Source organism: Balaenoptera acutorostrata, chromosome 17, assembly GCF_949987535.1.
Source record: "Balaenoptera acutorostrata chromosome 17, mBalAcu1.1, whole genome shotgun sequence".
Taxonomy (NCBI): Eukaryota; Metazoa; Chordata; class Mammalia; order Artiodactyla; family Balaenopteridae; genus Balaenoptera; species Balaenoptera acutorostrata.
In genome coordinates this window covers 73,082,801-73,101,323 of record NC_080080.1, presented here as the reverse complement: position 1 = coordinate 73,101,323, position 18,523 = coordinate 73,082,801, and the positions used below count along the sequence as shown (strand labels likewise).

Here is an 18,523-nt window from a genome sequence, read left to right as displayed (position 1 = left end):
TGGGGATTAAAAAAAAATTAGTAGACTTCTTTACAGCAGTTTTAGATTCACAGCAAAATTGAGTGTTAAGTGCAGAGATTTCCGTATATCCCCTCCCCACACATACACAGCCTCTCCCACTCTCAGCATCCCCCAGCAGAGGGTACCTGTGTTACAGCTGATGAACACACACTGACACATCGTTAAACTTTAAGTCCATCGTTTATATTAGGGCTCAGTCTTGGTGTTGTACGTTCTGTGGGTTTTGACAAATATATAACGACATGCACCCACCATTATAATATCATATGGAATAGTTTCACTGCCTTAAAATCAGTTATACTCCAATCTCTTCATCCCTCCCGACCTCCCACCAAAGCCCTTGCAATCACTGATCTTTTTACTGTCTCCAGGTAACTGAGTAGAACCCTATGGGGCCTTCCTGGGACAGACTACCACCTCCCCACTGCCATGTCCTCTACCTGCCTCTTGTTTGTAGAATAACTTTAGCTTCCTAGGCCTTCCCCAAGGTCCAAAGAATAAATTTAATTGGAGAAGTGAGAAAATGCAGAAACAGAGGAAAGCAGTCAAGTAAGGCAAAGTAATAATGGTTTAGCCATTAAACAAAGTCAGAGACCTTTAGTTCCTCCTCAAGAGCTGCAGATAATATTCTGAGCTTTGAGCCTTTGAGCCGTTTTGCAGGTACTGAAGCCCCCACCAGGTGGGAGAAGTTAACTGTCTGCTGCCCACAAGCACGTAGACCCCAGACCAGTTGGAACCGGAAGGTTGATGATGCCGACTCCCACTTACCTCCCCACCAACCAGTCGGAGGAACGTCCATGAGCTGATAACACAACCTGCATCCCTCTCCCTCACCCTGTCTGTAAAGACCTTTCCCTGAAAGCTACCAGGGAGTTTGGGGTTTTTGAGCATTAGCTACCTGGGCTCATTGCTTGGTGCCCTGCAGTAAATGCTGCACTTTCCTTCACCACAACCTGGGGTCGGTAGATTGGCTTTACTGTGCACGGGTGAGTGGACCCAAGTTTGGCTCAGTAACTTGCATAGTTTTGCCTTTTCCAAAATGTCATCTAGTTAGAATCATGCTGTCTCCATACTATAGTATACAGCCTTCTCAGATTGGCTTCTTCCTTTTAGTGATTATGCATTTAAAACTCTTCCATGTCTTCATCTACTCATCGTGATATTCATCTTCACCTATTCGTGTTCACCTGTTGAAGGGCATCTTGGTTGCTTCCACATTTTGGCAATTATGAATAAGCTGTTATAAACGTTTAGTTGCAGGTTTTTGTGGGGACGTCAGTTTTCAGGCTGAGACTTTAAAAATAACAACTCTGAGATGTAAAGAAATCTTAACCACCTGAGACCTAGGGCTGTTTTATGTCTCTTACTTGCATCTCTATTGAAGTTGGTGTCAAGAAGCTAGGATCATCGTTGTCATAGCGCCTTTAATGGAAGCATTCTTTGCAACGTGTATTTTTTTTCTAGGTTGACGTTGGTTAGGCTGCTCTCTCCACCAGGAGGCTGGGGTGGAGCTGAAGTGTTTCCTTGCTGCTTGTTCTTCTCTTTTGCCTCCACCTGGGCTTCTGTCCTGCCTCCAGATTCAGGTTAAGGCTTTTTACCATTGAGATAACTCTCACTGCGGTGTTCTAATGTGTATCATGCTCCGTCTAGCTTTTTCCATCTCCAGCCCACACTTACCAAGTCCAGCTCCCACTGTGGTCTGTACATCTATGTCTATTTCGATCTGTATCCACATCTATTTCCCTTACTAGATTAAAAACTACCATCTTCTTTCCCTACTTCCAGAATGTTATACGGTGCCTGTGAGAGATATTTTGTAAGCATACACTGTTAGCACAAAACATTGTTGATGTGATTGCAGTTAAGAACTATTTGGCTAATCCGATTCTATATCCCACAGCAGGAAAGATGCAGACTCCTAAGAGGCTCTAAGAATTACAGTAGCTCACATATTTTAATATTTAGTATGTATCAAGCACAATGCAAGCATTTTCACATAAATTATCTCACTTATGTTTATAAAACTCCCCATTTGTTACTATTACTCCCATTGGATATATGAGGAGACTGAACCTTGGTGAAATTGAATAACTTGCTTGAGGGCCTTTGCAAATGAATCACGTTTCAGGATTGCACATCAGGGCCTATAGCATACAAAAAACAAAACAAATTTTCATTTAACTCATCTGTTATATTGAAGTGAATTATATAATATGAGTCCTCATCAATATCAATGTGTATGTTTGTGTTTATTTGACCAGTGTCGGTCCTCCCCCAGACTGGAAGCTCGATGAGGATAAGAGACCCTTTGGCTCCGTAGGTCTCCAGTCCCTAGCAAATTCCTGACCCAGTTTAGGTATTCTAATCAGTGAATGGTCTCAATCTTCCTGTGGGGCAACTAGTTTATCTCCTGATACGCAGCCATGATGTAAGAATAAGGCATTTTGGAAGCTGGACGTGAGCAGTCGTCGTGAGGAATGCATTATCACCATCTCCTAGTACAATGGGAGATGTACTAGGTCCCATTGAGCATTAGCTACCTGGGCTCCTTGCTTGGTGCCCTGCAATAAATGCTGCACTTTCCCACACCCTTATCTTTTACTTGGTCCCACACCCTTATCTTTTACTCTCCCGATTAATTTCTGGCATAGATCTTTGATGGAGAAAAAGGTGCGTTAATATACAAAAGAGAAGACAACTGGGTCCGAGAAAGCAGCTATTCTAAATAATTTGTATAATCTTATCAAGTATCTGGAAATTTACTCTTGAAAGCCTAACCACCTTTAATGCATGGTGATTGCTGGGATAACATTACTGTGACCATCTATGAGGTGTCAGTTATAACTCAGGAAGGAAGAGTTTATGTCCTCACTGAACCCAGAATGGCTATTAGAGATCTGAGTGCCATCAGAAAGGGCAGTGGAAACAAAAACAGACTGTATTGTCCTCCTCTTTTCGAAATCATTATGCTTTTGCTCTTGATTTCCTACTGCTTAGAGGTTCAAGTTTTAACTTCTCAGCCTGACATTCAAGAAATTCCATTTAATGACCCTAGCTTATATGTTCACTTTTATTTAATAGTCTGCAGTAGGGACTCCGGTCCACTGGAATGGATTCTGCTGTCTCTCTCATATGTCAGGGTCACTATAATCTTCACTTTGCTCAGATGGCATGATTTGCTCAGTTCTCAATCCGTATTTTCTCTCATTCCTCAAAACCAGGATTAAATGCGGCTTTCTGCTTTCTCCTGATGACTTCAATATATGCTATGATTGTGACAGTTCAGTCGTGTGGCTAACGGTCCAGATTCTGAGTCAGATCTAGGTTGACATGAGGCTTCATCATTTGCTATTTAGGTCATTGTAAGGGAACTTCTCTCAGCCCAGTTTTCTCATCTGCAAAATGGGAATAGATAAAATTATCTTACAGAATTGTTATGAGAGTTAATGAATATTTGCATGTAATATGTTTCATTTTGAATAGCGACAATCTTAGATGCTTAATAAGTACTTTAAACGCAATTGAGTTGGAGGACAACATGAAGTTAAAGGAAGAAGTAACAGCTTTGGCATATGGTCCTTTAGTCAAGTCTGCATAATGTTTGAATTCATCCCTGCAGAGAACACAAGAGGAGGACTGCTCTATTAGTGACGGTGATGGAGTGAAGATTTTGTGTTCAATTTTAGAAATGTGAAGTTGACAAAAGTTTAGGACATTCAAGAAGAAGCAAGTAGCCAGTAGGATTCACAGGTCTGGCAACCATGGAGAGACCTGGGCCGGGTCAATTTCCAAGTTACCTCTGTCTGGGAGGTAACCGAAGCCATAGGTATGTATGGGATCATCTAGAAAGAGAGTATAGAGTGTAAAAAGGAGAGGACCCAGGAGCAAAGATGAAAGATTATAGGTTTGCTTACAGGCTGCTTAGAAGGTGACTAGCTTGCGAAGGAAGTGGAAAAGTGAGTAGAAAGATGAAGTCAAAGCAATGGTAGTGATAAGTCCCCAGTGGAGGAGAATATTTTAAGAAAGTTGGTGTGTTTGGTGTTGTCAAATGCTTCTGGAGCACCAAATAAGCTGAGCACTAAAATAACCATTGTGTTATCTACTGTTGACCTTTGTGGGAGCTATTGGAGAGCTGTTTGGAGTGAATCAAAGAGAGAATGGGAAATAAAGAAATAGAGACATCAGATAAAGAAAACAATGAAAAGAAATGACTGTTAGGAAAGAATAGAGACAGGGTCAGAATTCAGAATGAAATGTGGACCCTGTTGATTTTTGTTAAAGGGAGAGATTTAAGCATATTGAAAAGCCATCGGGAAGGATGTAGATCTGTTACGGGTTGAATGGTCCCCACAAAATTTATATGTTGAAGTCCTAACCGCCAGTATCTCAGAATGTGACCTTATCTGAAGTGAGGATGACGTCACCCTGGAGTAAGGTGGCCCTAATCCAGTATGACTGGCGTCCTTTTAAAAAGTGGAAATTTGGACACAGCGTTATGCACACAAGGAGAAGGCCACGTGCAGATGAAGGCAGAAATTGGACTGATGCTTCTACAAGCCAAGGAACGCCAAAGATTGCCAGCAAACCACCAGAAGCCAGGCAAGAAGCACGGAACATGATCCAAAGCCTTCAGAAGGAACCAGCTCGACTGACACTTTCTGACTTCCAGCCTCTGGAACTGTGAAACAACAGATTTCTGATAAGTCACCCAGTCTGTGATGCGTTGTGATGGCAGCCCTCACAAACTAATATAAGATCCTAGGAAAAAAGACAAATATACAAGGATAGTTGATAGTGGAATTTCCTCAGAAGATAAGTGAGAATGGGATTCAAGCTGATAAGAAAGTTGATGGAATGTGTGAGAGGTGAGTGGGCCTGTGTGTTTGCTTTTGAAAAGGTGATGGCTTCCCCATCTTAACAGCTTCTATTTTCTCTGTAAACTAGGAGGAGAGACTACCTGGTGAAAATGAAGGAATTAGCGTGGGAGTGTTGAGGACCTTTGTGAGGTTGGCCATAGCGCTTCGTCTAATCGGCTCATTGCTCTGTTGTGTGGCTCTCTGCCGCGCTGCTTGGCTGCGGGGTGAGTCACAGAGAAGTGTGGAGCCGGGCCACCAGGCTGGGCTAGCAGGACAGGACAGCGCACACGGAGCACTAAGAAATGCTATCGAGATGACGTTCAATGAAGGCTGAGCCAAGAGAAGTAAAGCGTTTGGTTTAGAGGATGGAGTTGATGGTTGGAAGAAAGTAAAGGAGTCGTGGTGAGTTTGAAGAATGTCTGCGGTGGGAGAAATTGCACACGTCAGTGGAGGAGAGAGGTGTGGGAGTGGAACAGTTTGTTATGGGTGACGACAAGGTTCAAGACCACAGTGTGGGGTAGATTTAGTTACTTATTATTATTTTTTTTTATATTTATTTTTGGTTGTGTTGGGTCTTTGTTTCTGTGCGAGGGCTTTCTCTAGTTGCAGCAAGCGGGGGCCACTCTTCATCGCAGTGTGCGGGCCTCTCACTATCGCGGCCTCTCTTGTTGTGGAGCACAGGCTCCAGACGCGCAGGCTCAGTAGTTGTGGCTCACGGACCCAGCTGCTCCGCGGCATGTGGGATCTTCCCAGACCAGGGCTCGAACCCGTGTCCCCTGCATTGGCAGGCAGAGTCTCAACCATTGCGCCACCAGGGAAGCCCTAGTTACTTATTTAACAAAGAATAATTGAGGGCCTACTCTTGGCCGAGCCCTCCTCTAAGTACTGGGAATAAAACTGTGAACAAGTAGACATAAATTTCTACCTTGCAGAGCTTCCAGTGGAAAGAGTTGAACAATAAGATATGCAATACGTCAGATTGTGAGAGTGCATTGGACAAATTAAAGTAAGGGTACGGGATGGGTATTGCTTGTGTGTATTGCTATTTTAAGAAAGGTGGTCAGAGATGAAAGAGATGAACTTCTTGATAAGGTGATACTTGAACAGAGACCCAAAGCAGGTAAGAAAGCAAGCTATGTGTCTGCCTGGAAGAACGTTTCAGAAAAGGAGAACGGCTGAGTGAAAAGGCCTGAATCCATAACTGCTGTAAGATCTCCCACTGGCTCCTTTTATATAAATGAGTCTCCTTCAGAGTGTTTCTCGGTATTTCTGTGGGTGTCCTCACAGGTGTTCTCACAGGGGAGGCCTCTCAGGTGTCCTCACAGGTGGCCTCTGCTGTGATGGGCACAGCTGGCTCCCCTGTGGTGGCATCAGAAGTCCCACTGGCCTTGGGAGGGGATGCTTCCCACCTTGGCTCCAGAGGGTCAGTGTCCTTGCTCTGCCCTGTACAGCTTCAGGACCCGATGACAGCCTCTCCCTGGTGGGCTCCCCATCAACGCCCCCTCCCCTGCACGGCTGCCATTGCCGCCTCTGACTTGGGACGACAGCGGGCTCCCGCTTCCCACAGGCCGGGGGTTAGGCAGGTCGTGCCCACTGTGGGAAACAGAATATCCCTGCAGAGAGAGGAGAAGCCCCCAGCCAAGTGTCATCTCATTTCTCCTCCGAAACAATCACGTGGCATGTTGGTTCTCATTGCTTTTTCCAGGAGAGAACAGGCGTGGTTTTGTTATGATTCCAAGGAAAAAAGCCAAGACAGTCTGACAATGGATCACTTCTCACAGTCTAGGTTATTTGGCCGTATTCACAGTTACCTCTTTACCTTGGGGGAAAAAATCAAATGTGTTTAGCTACGTTTGAAGGACAATAGTCAGTTGCACAGGCGATGGAGGTTTTAATGTGTGTTCCATGTCATTCAAGGGCTGGGGCTGTGCTGAAGCCCACGGAGTTGAGAGAGCAGTGCCAGGTTATGTATATCGATGTTTATGAATTAATAATTTTATAAAAACTTGTTATGGAAACTCGGTATTTAAAGAGCTCCCATAATGGGTAATTTTGTAAAGTGATTAGACATCCCTGAATTTACTTGCTAGGTAAATCTGTTCTTTTCATATTTTAGCTTACAGTGAATCACATCTTCATGTATATTTATACACACGTGAGCACTCATGTGGGTCCCTTTGACAAAGTTTATCGGGAAACTTGCTCAAAGAATAAATTGCGTTACTACAAATAGTATGAAACTGGGGAATGAGTTGAAAAAAAAATTTTTTCTTTTTTCATCTCAAAAGGGAAAACATAGGGGCCTGCTCACTTTCTGGAAGATGAAAAATCTGAAAAATTTTATGTGTGTGAAAGGTTAAATATTTCAAAAATATTCTAAGTACCCTAATGTTTATATCTGAGTTGACATTTTAATAAATGACCAGGAAGTTAGAGTAGCTTCACAGTGACCAAAATCTAAAATGTGCATACTGACTTAGATGACTCAAGCTGAAATTTCCTCACAGAGAGGTAGCCGGTAAGGAACGGATCCCGGGGACGTCCTGTGACGTGTGGCAGTGGAATCGTGCAGTTGCAGTCTTCTCCCGTTAAGGGTATTGTTGTTTCTGGTCTAGGTCTTTCATGTTCTCAGGGTCCTCAGTGCTCAGCTGCTCAAGAAATACAATTTTTTCATATACCTTCTGTTGATCTCGTGATCCAAGCTAATCTCTCTCTGCTCTTGTGATTTACTTGTTTCGGGATGTGAGGGCCACAAAGCTCAATAAATCCTTTCTCTCCATAACTTGCCATCCAAAGACGTTTTTGATGCTCATACAGTTCCCCGCTGTTTACAACATCAGAGGTGTCCTCGAAATAATTCTCCCCTCTCAACTTCAATAGTACTGTTTCTACTTTTCATCTGACTTAGTAGCTAATAAATCAAGAAGAGAGAGAAAGAAACCTTTATTGTAGATTCTTTTATTTTTGTCTTTCAGGGGTTATTTACTAAAGTATGGTCTTCAACATGTTCTCACTTTTATGTTTTTGCCTTTTCTTTACAACTGAAATTTGTGACTTTTCTCCACTTATTTCTCTTTTGAAAACTGTTCTATTCCACGGAAAACATTATTAAAAAGTACTTTAATTCTTTGCCAGATATCTTCTGTCTACACAACTTGATTTATAAGCTTTTGAGAGAATTTACATGTTTCTCAAAAATTAGGTATGTACAGCGTTAAAAAATATACAGTAGAACCCTTGAGGGGGTTTGTTTTTTCATGGACTTTGAACGTGCAGCGATTTGATATGGGACCTTCGTATGTTAGTAAGGATGTGTTTAGTGTCAGCAAGAGAACCCCTACTCAGACTGGCTTAGCAATGAGGAACTTGATTATCCCCTGGGATAGGAAGGGTGGGATCCAGGGAAGTAGGGGCTCCTGCTCCGCTCGTGTGCATTGTGTGGGCTCTGTCTTCCTCTGTGCATTGGCTTCCTCCTTAGCCATTCTGAGCAAGATGGCTGTAGAAGTTCCTGATAGAGCAATGTCCACAGGACAAAGAAAGGATTCTCTCTCCTTGTGTTTTCTTCTTGGGACCAAGACACATTTCCCCCAGAGCCCTCAGTTTTTCCTTCACTAGAATTGACTAGGATTGGGTCACATGCCTATCCCTGAACCAGTCATTGGCGAGAGAGTGGAATGCCATGACTGAGTTAGACTAATCATTTGAGGGGCCTTGACCTTGTCTCCAGGCTCCTCATTTCACTTACACTCAGTTAGGCTAATCATTTGCGGTGGCCACATTAACTACTAAGGTACACCAACATGTCAGCTCATATGGTACTCTAAGATGGCTGTCCATTTCGTGCTCTAGCATCAGGTTCATTAAGGATTCAGCTGCATTTGTGGACAACCTACACTGGTACCAAGCAAAATTCAGGCCAGGAGGAGGGGAGGTGAAGCTTCTTCGGGCTACTGTCAACACCTAGGGTTACTCCCCCAGACACATTTAATAATGGATGCCCATTGTCCAGAGCAGGAAGCGAGCCAGGGATGAGAGTAACACTCTCTGCTTTTAATTCAGCATGAGTCAGAGTATCTCACAAAGCAGCCTTCCGGATTGCTGATAGGAAACTCTATTAGGACTTAACTCCTGTAAGGTAGTTATTTATAAGAGGGTTTCTCCGTATAAGACCAAAAAATTGGAACAGATTTCTTTCTCATGAAACCAGTCCCTCCTTTGTGTTTTTCATCCCGATTCACTTATTTGCCTGAGCCACAGGCATGGGCATCATCCTTGATTCTTCCCTCTTCCTCAACCTGCAGTTTTAATTCATCAGTGAGATCACAATTCTACTTCCAAATGAATCAGAATTTCTCCACTTCCCTCCAACTGCATTCCCCAACAGTGTCCACCAGAACCTTACAAAATGTAAATTGCACATCACTTCTTCTAATCTTTTAGTGACTTCCTGTTGCATTAAGAATAACACACACCCTCTTGGCCATGGTTTATAACGTCCTGCACGCTGTGGTCCCTGCTCGTCCCTACGTCTCACGTGGTATCGTCCTGCCTTCACTCCAGCCACCACACAGGGCTACTTCCGCTTGAACTTCGTTAAGTTGTTTCCCTCCCGGGGCTTCAATCATTGTTTCCTCAGCTTCGACCATCTTTTCCTCTTTTCTCCGTATGGCAGGCTGCTGGGCTGGTTTCACCTTCGACTTTCCTTTTTCCTGGTGGCTTTCTCTGCCCACTCTATTTACACAGACCTCCTTCCTTGGAGGAGCGAGAAGGTTGTCATTTTAACCTGTTCTTTGCCCTCATAAGCCTTTTCTCGGTTTGTAATTTTGTGCTTCTTTGTCTGTTTCCCTGTTTATTACCTGTGTAATAGATAAAATAGACTTGATGCTCCACGAGGGCAGAGTCTGTGTTGTTTCACTCACCACTAGACACCATTCCCAAGGACAGGGCCTGGCTCCCAGCAGGTACTCTATGGATGGGAGTGAAGTAAACAAAAAAGGGAATAATGTGATTCCCTTGAGTACAGGTAATGTCTGTGTATTCCTAACACCTAGCTGAGTGTCCCCCACATAATGTGTTCTTAGTGCGTGTTTATTATTGGAAGAATAGGAATGTCTTATTAAAACAATAAAAATGAGCATTTGATTGCAGGATCAGAAAACGTGAGGAGGGATTTCTTATTATTTGGAGAAATGCAGCAGCATCATTAGAAAACATTCAGCAGGGTTTGTGATATTTTCAGGTAAGTGTAGTACCATTCTTGCAAAATAGTACCTCACTATTTCCTTAATGAGGAAAGATAACATGTGAAGAGTCGGACGTCAGAAGAAAACAATCACAAACGAGGACAGAGGGAGAATCACCTCCTTCAAATTTAACTTGATTTTTAAATTTTTAAAGAATTAAAAAAATACTTTTGGCCACGCAGCTTGTGGGATTTTAGTTCCCCAACCAGGGACCAAATCCAGGCCCCCTGCAGTGAAAGCGCAGTCTTAACCACTGGACTGCCAGGGAATTCCCTAAATTTAACTTGATTTTATGGGACATCCCAACAGACTCATGGAAGGCTGAAATCAGCTAGAGATAAACCTCTCTGGTGATATGTAATCACAGATAGGCCTTGTCTTTGGTAGGGTCCTGCTTTGGACCACCCCATGGCTAGTTGAACCTTTTTATCCATACTGATAAATGCTGATACTTCTGTAGTATTTACTATATGTCACGCAGTGTTCTAAAACATTAGCTCATTTAAGACTTCCACAACCCTATCAGATAGGTTTTATTATTCGGCCTACTTTACTGAAGCACAGAGAGGTTAGGTGACTTTTTAAAGATCACACAGCTAGCAAGTGGCAGAGCTAGATTTCAAACACAGGCCTGTAATTTTCATGGTGCAAAAGACTCCCTTAGAATCACTGCAACCAAGAAACCGAAGATGAATGTGGATTAGTTACAAATGTTAATGATCGCTGTTTTTCACACTGGTCATAGTTTATTGGGTCTCCCAGAAAGTGGACTTTCAACAGTTTAAAAAATAATTTTAGGCTGCACAATATAATGCATAAACACAAGAAAGTGTAAAATACACAATGAAATGATGATTTGTATTATAAAAAAATTCATTGTGTAGTTCCTTGGAATAGGATCCTAGTAGTACCATTTGATAGCTGGTCACTAAGTGATTAACTAATAAAGTGGGGGGAGATGAAGAGACGGGTGCCCTTAGGACGCCTGGCTCAGATTGAGGACACCGGAGTCTACTCTGCCCTGCTTGGCTCTGTGACCTTTCTTTCTTGGGGTCTCAGATTCTTTAGCAAATTAAGGGCACTGGGTTAGATGACATCTAAGTCCAGCCAACTCTAGCCTTGAATAATTCTATACAAAGGTACCAATGTGTTAGTAGAAAAGTAAAAGTTGTGTTGACTCTCCTTTTATTTTAGACCTAGGTTTTCAGGAAGCCAACTGAATTCTGTCAGTTCTAACTTTATAACACTTCTTGCCTAGACAATTGCCTCTAGTCTTAAATTCCTCATAATCCATTCTTTCTTTCTTTGTTTCTTTGTTTTTTTTTTGGAATTAAGAATTTTGGACTTGAGAAATTTCCAAATTTCTTCACATACAGTAGAAACATTTTTAGTTTTTAAAAAACTAAAAATGTTTAAAAAACTTTGTTTTTTTTCCAGGAATTGTAATGTCAAAGAAGGGAGAAAAATGTCTGTGAGATGTGAATGCATTATTTAGTTTTGTATTCTTCAGTATAAATGTCCCAATGCCAGTGTTAGTCCAATGCATTCTTTTTTTTTTCATTTAAAAAAATTGAAGTATAGCTGATTTACAGTGCTTCAGGTGTACAGCAAAGTGATTCAGTTATCCTTTTTCAGACTCTTCCATTATAGGTTATTACCAGGTATTGAATATAGTTCCTGTGCTATACAGTAGGTCCTTTTTGTTTATCTTATATATAGTAGTGTGTATCTATTAATCCCAAGTTCCTAGTTTATCCCTCCCCCACCTTGTAATCTATTATTTACGCTTGTTTTTTGGAAAGAAAATGCTTGGCTTTATCACTTCCCTGTGTGAGCCTCTTCAGTAGCTGCCTTCTCATCAATCCAAGATGTCCACAACCAGACTTGTTTCTGTGCTCTGGCTTGAACTCCGTGTTCTTCTGCACTGAACTATATGCAGTTCTTGTAGTAATTTTTTTTTTTTTTTTTTTTTGGCTGCACAGCATGGCTTGCGGAATCTCAGTTCCACGACCAGAGATTGAACCCGGGCCCCCGGCAGTGGAAGTGTGGAGTCCTAACCACTGGACTGCCAGGGAATTCCCCAGTTCTTTGAGTATTGCAAGCTATTTCCCATCTCTCTGCATCTGCTCTGGTGGTTCTGTCTGGAATGCTACCTCTCTGTGTCCCTTGTTGGGTAGTGGACCTTTCAAGACTTAGGAAAATGTCAGCTCCTCTGTGAGCCTTTCTCGTCTGGACCTCTCTGTAGCAGGTTCCCCACTGCTACCCCACCTCAGATAGAAACTGGCTGTTCCTTCTTTGGTGTCTCCACTGCCCCCAGACCCAAATTCCCTACCTGAGACACTTGAACACTTACTATCTATCTGCACCTCCTAATAAGAGGTGTAGATAGTAAAGACTGTGTTACATCCATCTTTGCATCTCTTGTGTTCAGCACAGCTTCTGATGTACAACTCAGTAAATATGAACAGATGAACAAAAACATGAATAGAAAGAATGAGGAAGCATCTACTGTCTAAAACATACAACTTGCTTTTAAATTTCTCAAGCTTTTGGCTGAATACATTTAGAGATGGAGATAGATGAAGAAAAAATGTGTGTGAAGAGTGGAGAAATTTGGTAGGAAGTCTTCCATTCTGTCGTCCATATTGTTTTCAGCTGCTTATGATACTGTTCTCTCTTCTGACTTTTGTAAATAAACATTTTAAGATTTTTCTGGTATCTGATGTGGTATCAATGCCCCAATATGTCTTTTGAAATACTCTGATTTTATTTGGACAGAAAAGCTAGTTAAGAGCACGTATGCTGTACTGGGAATTAATTTGAGAGAATAGAGGCTCAGAATTCAATAATTATTTTAAGCTGCCTTTTCAAATTCAGGAAGCCCAGACACTTATGTGATTTCGCAATATTGCAGCAAATGGACCAAAGCACAAATTCCAGTGTGTGAAAGATAGATTTTATACACATGCTTACATTTTTGATTAATTTATTCATTATTCGTCAGACATTCATTGGACACCTTTGGCAGAGCACTGCACCAGATGCTTTGGATTTAAAAAAGGTGGATTGGAAGACAGTACTTTGATTGTTCTGGACAAAGTCCTTGATGCTTGGAGAACCTTTTACGGTTAATTGTGGGCCCATGATTGCCTTATATGAACCTTCCAGGAGCCCTGTCTCCTGCTGGTGTCCTGCCGTCTTTATTGCATGTACACAAGCCCTTGGCTAGCTCCTCACATACGCCATCTACGCTGCCACCTCTGGGCCTTCAAATAGCTCTTTTCCCTACTTGAATCCTTCTTAGCCGAGAACTCCACTTATCCTTCAGGGCTTAAGTGTCAGTTCCTCAAGGAGCTTTCCCTGATCCCTGGACCAACTCAGCTCCCCAGGCTGTAGCCATGCTTCACAGGCCTCACTGGAATCACAGTTAGTTAGTCATGCATGTCGTTGTTTAATAGCTGGTCTTCCTGCTGGAATAGAAAGTATATGAGAGGACCATCTGTGTGTGTCTTTTCCCCCATGTGTCTCCAGAGTCCAACACGGCCCTGGTATATAGTAGCCTTCGGTCAACACTTGCTGAATGAATAAGTGAAATCATAATGGCAGAATTGCTAGAATGGACTGCTTCCTCCTTGCCCTCTCACAGCTCGTACCCTGTTCTTCCTTTCTCAAGCAGAAATGCTTGGGGGCGCGACGATACTGAGAGACTCTCAGGGAGTGATTCCTTTTCTTACAGAGCTCTGTTACACATTTGAGCTTATGGCCCTGTGGCTGCTGGTGACATCTCTGTCTGTGCTGCCTCCTTCCCAGATGGAAGGAATGGAGAGGAGGGAGTAACTTATCGTCCTTCCCCATCGAACATAATCTTAGAGGAACAGGAAAAGATCTGCTTTTGATACAACAATAGTAATTTCTTTCCCTGTTGGAAGGTAGACTCGAGTTGCTCATTCATGGTTAAAACGGGACTTTAAAAATAGCCAGTCTAGCAAAGGCAGTGAGAATCAGGAGCAGAGACCAAAACATGTAGCAGTTCATTTTAGAAAAATGTCCTACACACTGATCTCACAGTGGGAACTTAAAAGGCCCCAGGTACAATCATGTTCTGTGGAGGCCTTGAAATTCACTCTGGCATGGAAGAGGTCCCACTCAATATCATCCACGGAGGCAGAGGAATGGGGCGTCCATCACCATGTCATGTTCTGCCCTCTTCTCAAATTACAAAGTCATAAGCAGTCCAGAGTTGAGGAATGGGGTCCTTATTCTGCTTGTATCCACCCCATACTGGCTGTGAGGGTGGGCTGTAAGCGGTACCCTCCTCGGGCATTGTTCCTGAACGCCCCATCTCTCTTAATTGTCTCAGCATTACTTCCTCCTGGCCGGAGAGATGGATTGCCTGTGAGAGCTCTTCCTGGTTGCCTTCTCATTTCTCTCTTAGAGGTAGCGCTAAATACCAGGTGGCCCTAAAATCTCTGAATTTTTCTTTTTAGAAGGGGTTTGGGACGTCCCACCAAGCACACTGGCAGAATTTCTACGGAGACATACAAACTCAGTGTGACATAATTTTAACTGAAGCCTTGTCTGCTTACACAACTTTTGGAAATCTTATTATAAGAAATATCCAGGGACATTGTTTTCTATGATTCTAATCAAAATCAGAATTTTACCCATTCTCGTAAGCCATTCTCTTGTATTCCTTGAAGAGTCCAATGGTCTAAGTTCTTTAGGTAGGGTTTTCTACACCCTTGCTTCTACACCCTTGCAAACTAAGTCCTTTCAGTTTTTCTATACCAACAGTATCAGAGTCACTTAGGGAAACTGAAAACTCTTGGGCATCATCCCAGACCTACTGTGTTATAAGCTCTGGGAGAAGACCATGCATTCTGTGTTTTAACCGATTGTATAGTTAAGCTTGTCTGATGTTTACCTTTGTGTTGAAGATAAAAAATAGGCTTCCTAATCAAATTAAGACTTCAAAAAAGATTATGAGACAATGGTTTAAACTTCCCAGGACAAAACTGAATAACACAGATTAAAGCAGCATTATTTACCTATTAATAATAAATGAGTAACCATAGTGATTTTGTCAAATGGGTTAATATATGTCAAATACTTAGAATAGTACCTGACATATAAGAAATGTTTTGTAGATGTTTGCTAATATTAAAATTATTATTTGATCCCATAGGATATTATTCAATATTATTATTAATATTAATTTATTAATTATTATAGTCCTCTCTTTTCTTCTAGAGAGTATTTAAAGGGTCTTAACACGGATACAGACTAAACAATAGTTAATAAAATTGAAAGATAGTAAAAAAAAATCACATTAAAAAATGAAATTTCAGTCCATGCCATAGAATACCCATACCTGCCTCTTCTAATCACAATTTTTTACCTAATTTATGTTACTGTGTATACCTAAGGTAAACAAGACTGGCTAGCTGTTTGCCCAGTTCTTCACTTTTCTCTTTGGGTACTTCTCTGCCTGTCTCAGAAAACCCTTCCCTGCCGTCCTCTACTCTTTCTTTGTAAGACCCCAGGCTGGAGGTTGGCACCTAAGGTGACTTTGCAAGACATCAAGAGTCCCTGACAGTTTGGGCCTCTAAATGCATGAAGGTGAGCTTCTTTCCCATCCCCTATACACTGCCAATAGGATTTGACCAGAATAAGACACAGACTTCTATTGTAGTAAGCTGAAGAGAAGTTGAGTTCCTTTAAGTAAAATTTGATGTAATTGGATTCTGCTCATGTTTAATTCTGTAGTATGAGTTTTAACTTGAGGCTTAGTATACCAGCAGTTTGCTATAAAGTTTCACCCATATATATATATATATATATATATATATATATATATATATATATGGAATATATATATACATTTCTGTGGCAAGGGTCAAAGACAACTATATAAAGATACAAGTAAGTGAAAAATTCCATGCTTTTCCGAGACATCATGAATATCCAAATTGCATCCTTATATTAAGGACGAAAGCAGTCACCTCCATTCTGTCAAAATAAAGGAGTGTGTTACAACTGGTGTGATGGTTACATGAGCAGATTCTGTAAATTGAAACAGAGATGCATTCAAATTCCATCATCCACTAGCTGTGTAATGTCGGGGAAGCCACCAAATATTTCTAAGGCTCAGTTACTTCATTAGTAGAGGGGGGTGGAGTTGTGAATGTGAATGAGATAAATGTGTTGGGAAGGGCTTATCACTGTGCCCAGCATCTAGTCAACACTAACTATTGTTATTTTATGTGGATGAGGAAGGAAGAGGAGAGAAATAGGTTAATGCCCTGTTTCAGAGGCCCTCCCTGAGTCGGAGAGGCTGTCCCTCATGCCAGAATCGTATTGCAGGATAGAGGTTCTGTGCCCAGCATGCAGGGGCTGTATTTGTAGGAGAAATAGGAAGAAGAAGAAGGGAAACTTTGTCTCTCCATATGCAGACCTTGCATAACATTTCCTTCTTGAGTTCTTGAATCCCAGTGAGAGAAGTGAGTGTATGTTTGGGAAGAAGAACTCATGAATTAATATTTTTTCCCAGTAGAGAAGCTCACAGAAACTTTGAAGTGTTTATTAAAGAGTTGATAATGAGGAGAAAACTTTTTGAAAATCATATTAAAAAGTACCTCCCAAACTGCTTCAATAATTTAACCTTGGAATCACAAGACTCTACTGGAATAGAAAGAACACATTTTCCTCTCCCCCACCATCCCTGGTGTATCACAGGCGTGCTGATAGCAATGATGGCCTTTCTAGGAGCTGGTGGTGCAATGATACTCTTTTTGTGACCGCTCGAATAATTACTGAAGTTGAAATGTGTAATCCTGATATCGAATATTTCATAATGACATCAATTTAAACTTAATACTGCTCTTATCTTTTGACAAAAATAAGCTTTAATATGTCTTTTCTCCTAGAGGGGGTGAAATAAGGAGAGACTTTATTATACAAGATAATTAAAATTCTTCCTGAGGTTAAAAGTGATTTAAAAAGAATCACAACATGAGATAATTAGGCCTTATTAGACACTTTATCTGCTTCACTGAAGTCACTTTTTCCAGGATGATAAAATGTGCCTTTGTCTTTTTTTAGCAAGCTAGATACCAAATTTGGGGAAAAAAATGATCTTTCCTCCTCCTCTTAGACTCAGCACATGACTGTGTGAATGGATTTGGGGAAATAATTTAATGACAGGGTTACAGTTTCCAAAAGCTAGACCTTTATAGAATGTGATGGTTTTCAAGTACTTATTCATTTTTCTAGTGGAATTACATTTTACCCTCTATTTTTAGTTGGTTAATAGAAAATGATATGAATTTGTGTTTTCGGACTTTTTTTTTTCCCTTGACAGGCAGAGTAATGACAGATTAGTTTTGGGATGTTTAACAAAAGCCTTTTGTTATTTGACAGACTCGTTTATGGTTTCTTGTGCTGTAACAGGTAAGGCAAAGAATGTCAGTGTTTGTATTTCTAATGTCTAATGTACATATAATATAGGTTATTACAATAACCGTGTAGTAGTGGATGGTATTTTTTTAGATGAAAAGTGGTTCAGGTATTTAAAGTGCATGATGTTTTTTTAAGAGGAAGCAGGTACCCTAGGAGCATGGGAGTTTTGCCAGAGTTCTAAACCATTTCCCTACGTGAGGCCTGATGCTGCGTTTCTGTTCTGCTCTTAGGCCCGATGACAGGGGTGCTGTGACTGCCACCCTTTGCTAATGGCTCTTTGGGCTTCCGGTGGATTTTAACAGTGTTCAGTGCAGCGAGCAGTAAGTGGATCAAATAGTGCTTGTTTGTGCCCATAAATTTATATCCAACTTATTTTTATCTACTGATCAGAGGTTGAAAAGAAATTGTTCTACTTTGTCTCTAAGAAAATGTTTCAGTTCTATTTACAATGACTTGCTGTATAGGCTTTATCAAATTGCTCCTTCCTTCTGAACGACCGTTTCCTTCAGGGAAAGGCTAATGTATAAATCAATGCATCAAGGGCCAAGTGTAATATATAGATCTCTTTGACTGAAAGCTAGGTACATAGAATTGTCCAAGTAAATGCCTATTTTAAGGTAAAATATCTACAAGGGAAATAGTATGATTTGTTGGATAAATAGCTTCTGTCATAGTTCTGCAGGGTCTGTTGTAAACGATACAAAGGAAATGGTTGCTTTAAAAAGAAACTTAAACAGTAAAACAGGAATGGAATTAAGCCAGATCCTGAGCATCAGAAGCAAGTGTCCATTAAGTAAGGCTTTAAATGTTTTCATATAAGTATACTGTTGCTTTTCAGGCTGAGTGCTACCTACCTTTTCCCTCTCTATTAAGCTGGTAGAACCTATTAGGAAGAGTATGACACCTTTAGGGTACTAGCAATGGGTACGGGTTAATAAAAAAGGT

The 18,523-nt window shown here is 41.3% G+C and overlaps 2 long non-coding RNA genes across 2 annotated transcripts in view; one reads left to right on the top strand and one right to left on the bottom strand.

Annotated features, from left to right (window-relative positions):
* LOC130705567 (uncharacterized) overlaps window positions 1-18,523 on the top strand; it is a 268,511-nt gene that overhangs the window by 46,633 nt on the left and 203,355 nt on the right. The gene's annotated exons all lie outside the window — the stretch shown is intronic.
* The window catches only part of LOC103015241 (uncharacterized), a 52,408-nt gene continuing 34,091 nt past the window's right edge, over window positions 207-18,523 (bottom strand). The window contains exon 4 of the long non-coding RNA XR_449843.2: window positions 207-3,416. This is a non-coding gene — a long non-coding RNA (uncharacterized LOC103015241). The remainder of the gene's footprint in view (window positions 3,417-18,523) is intronic.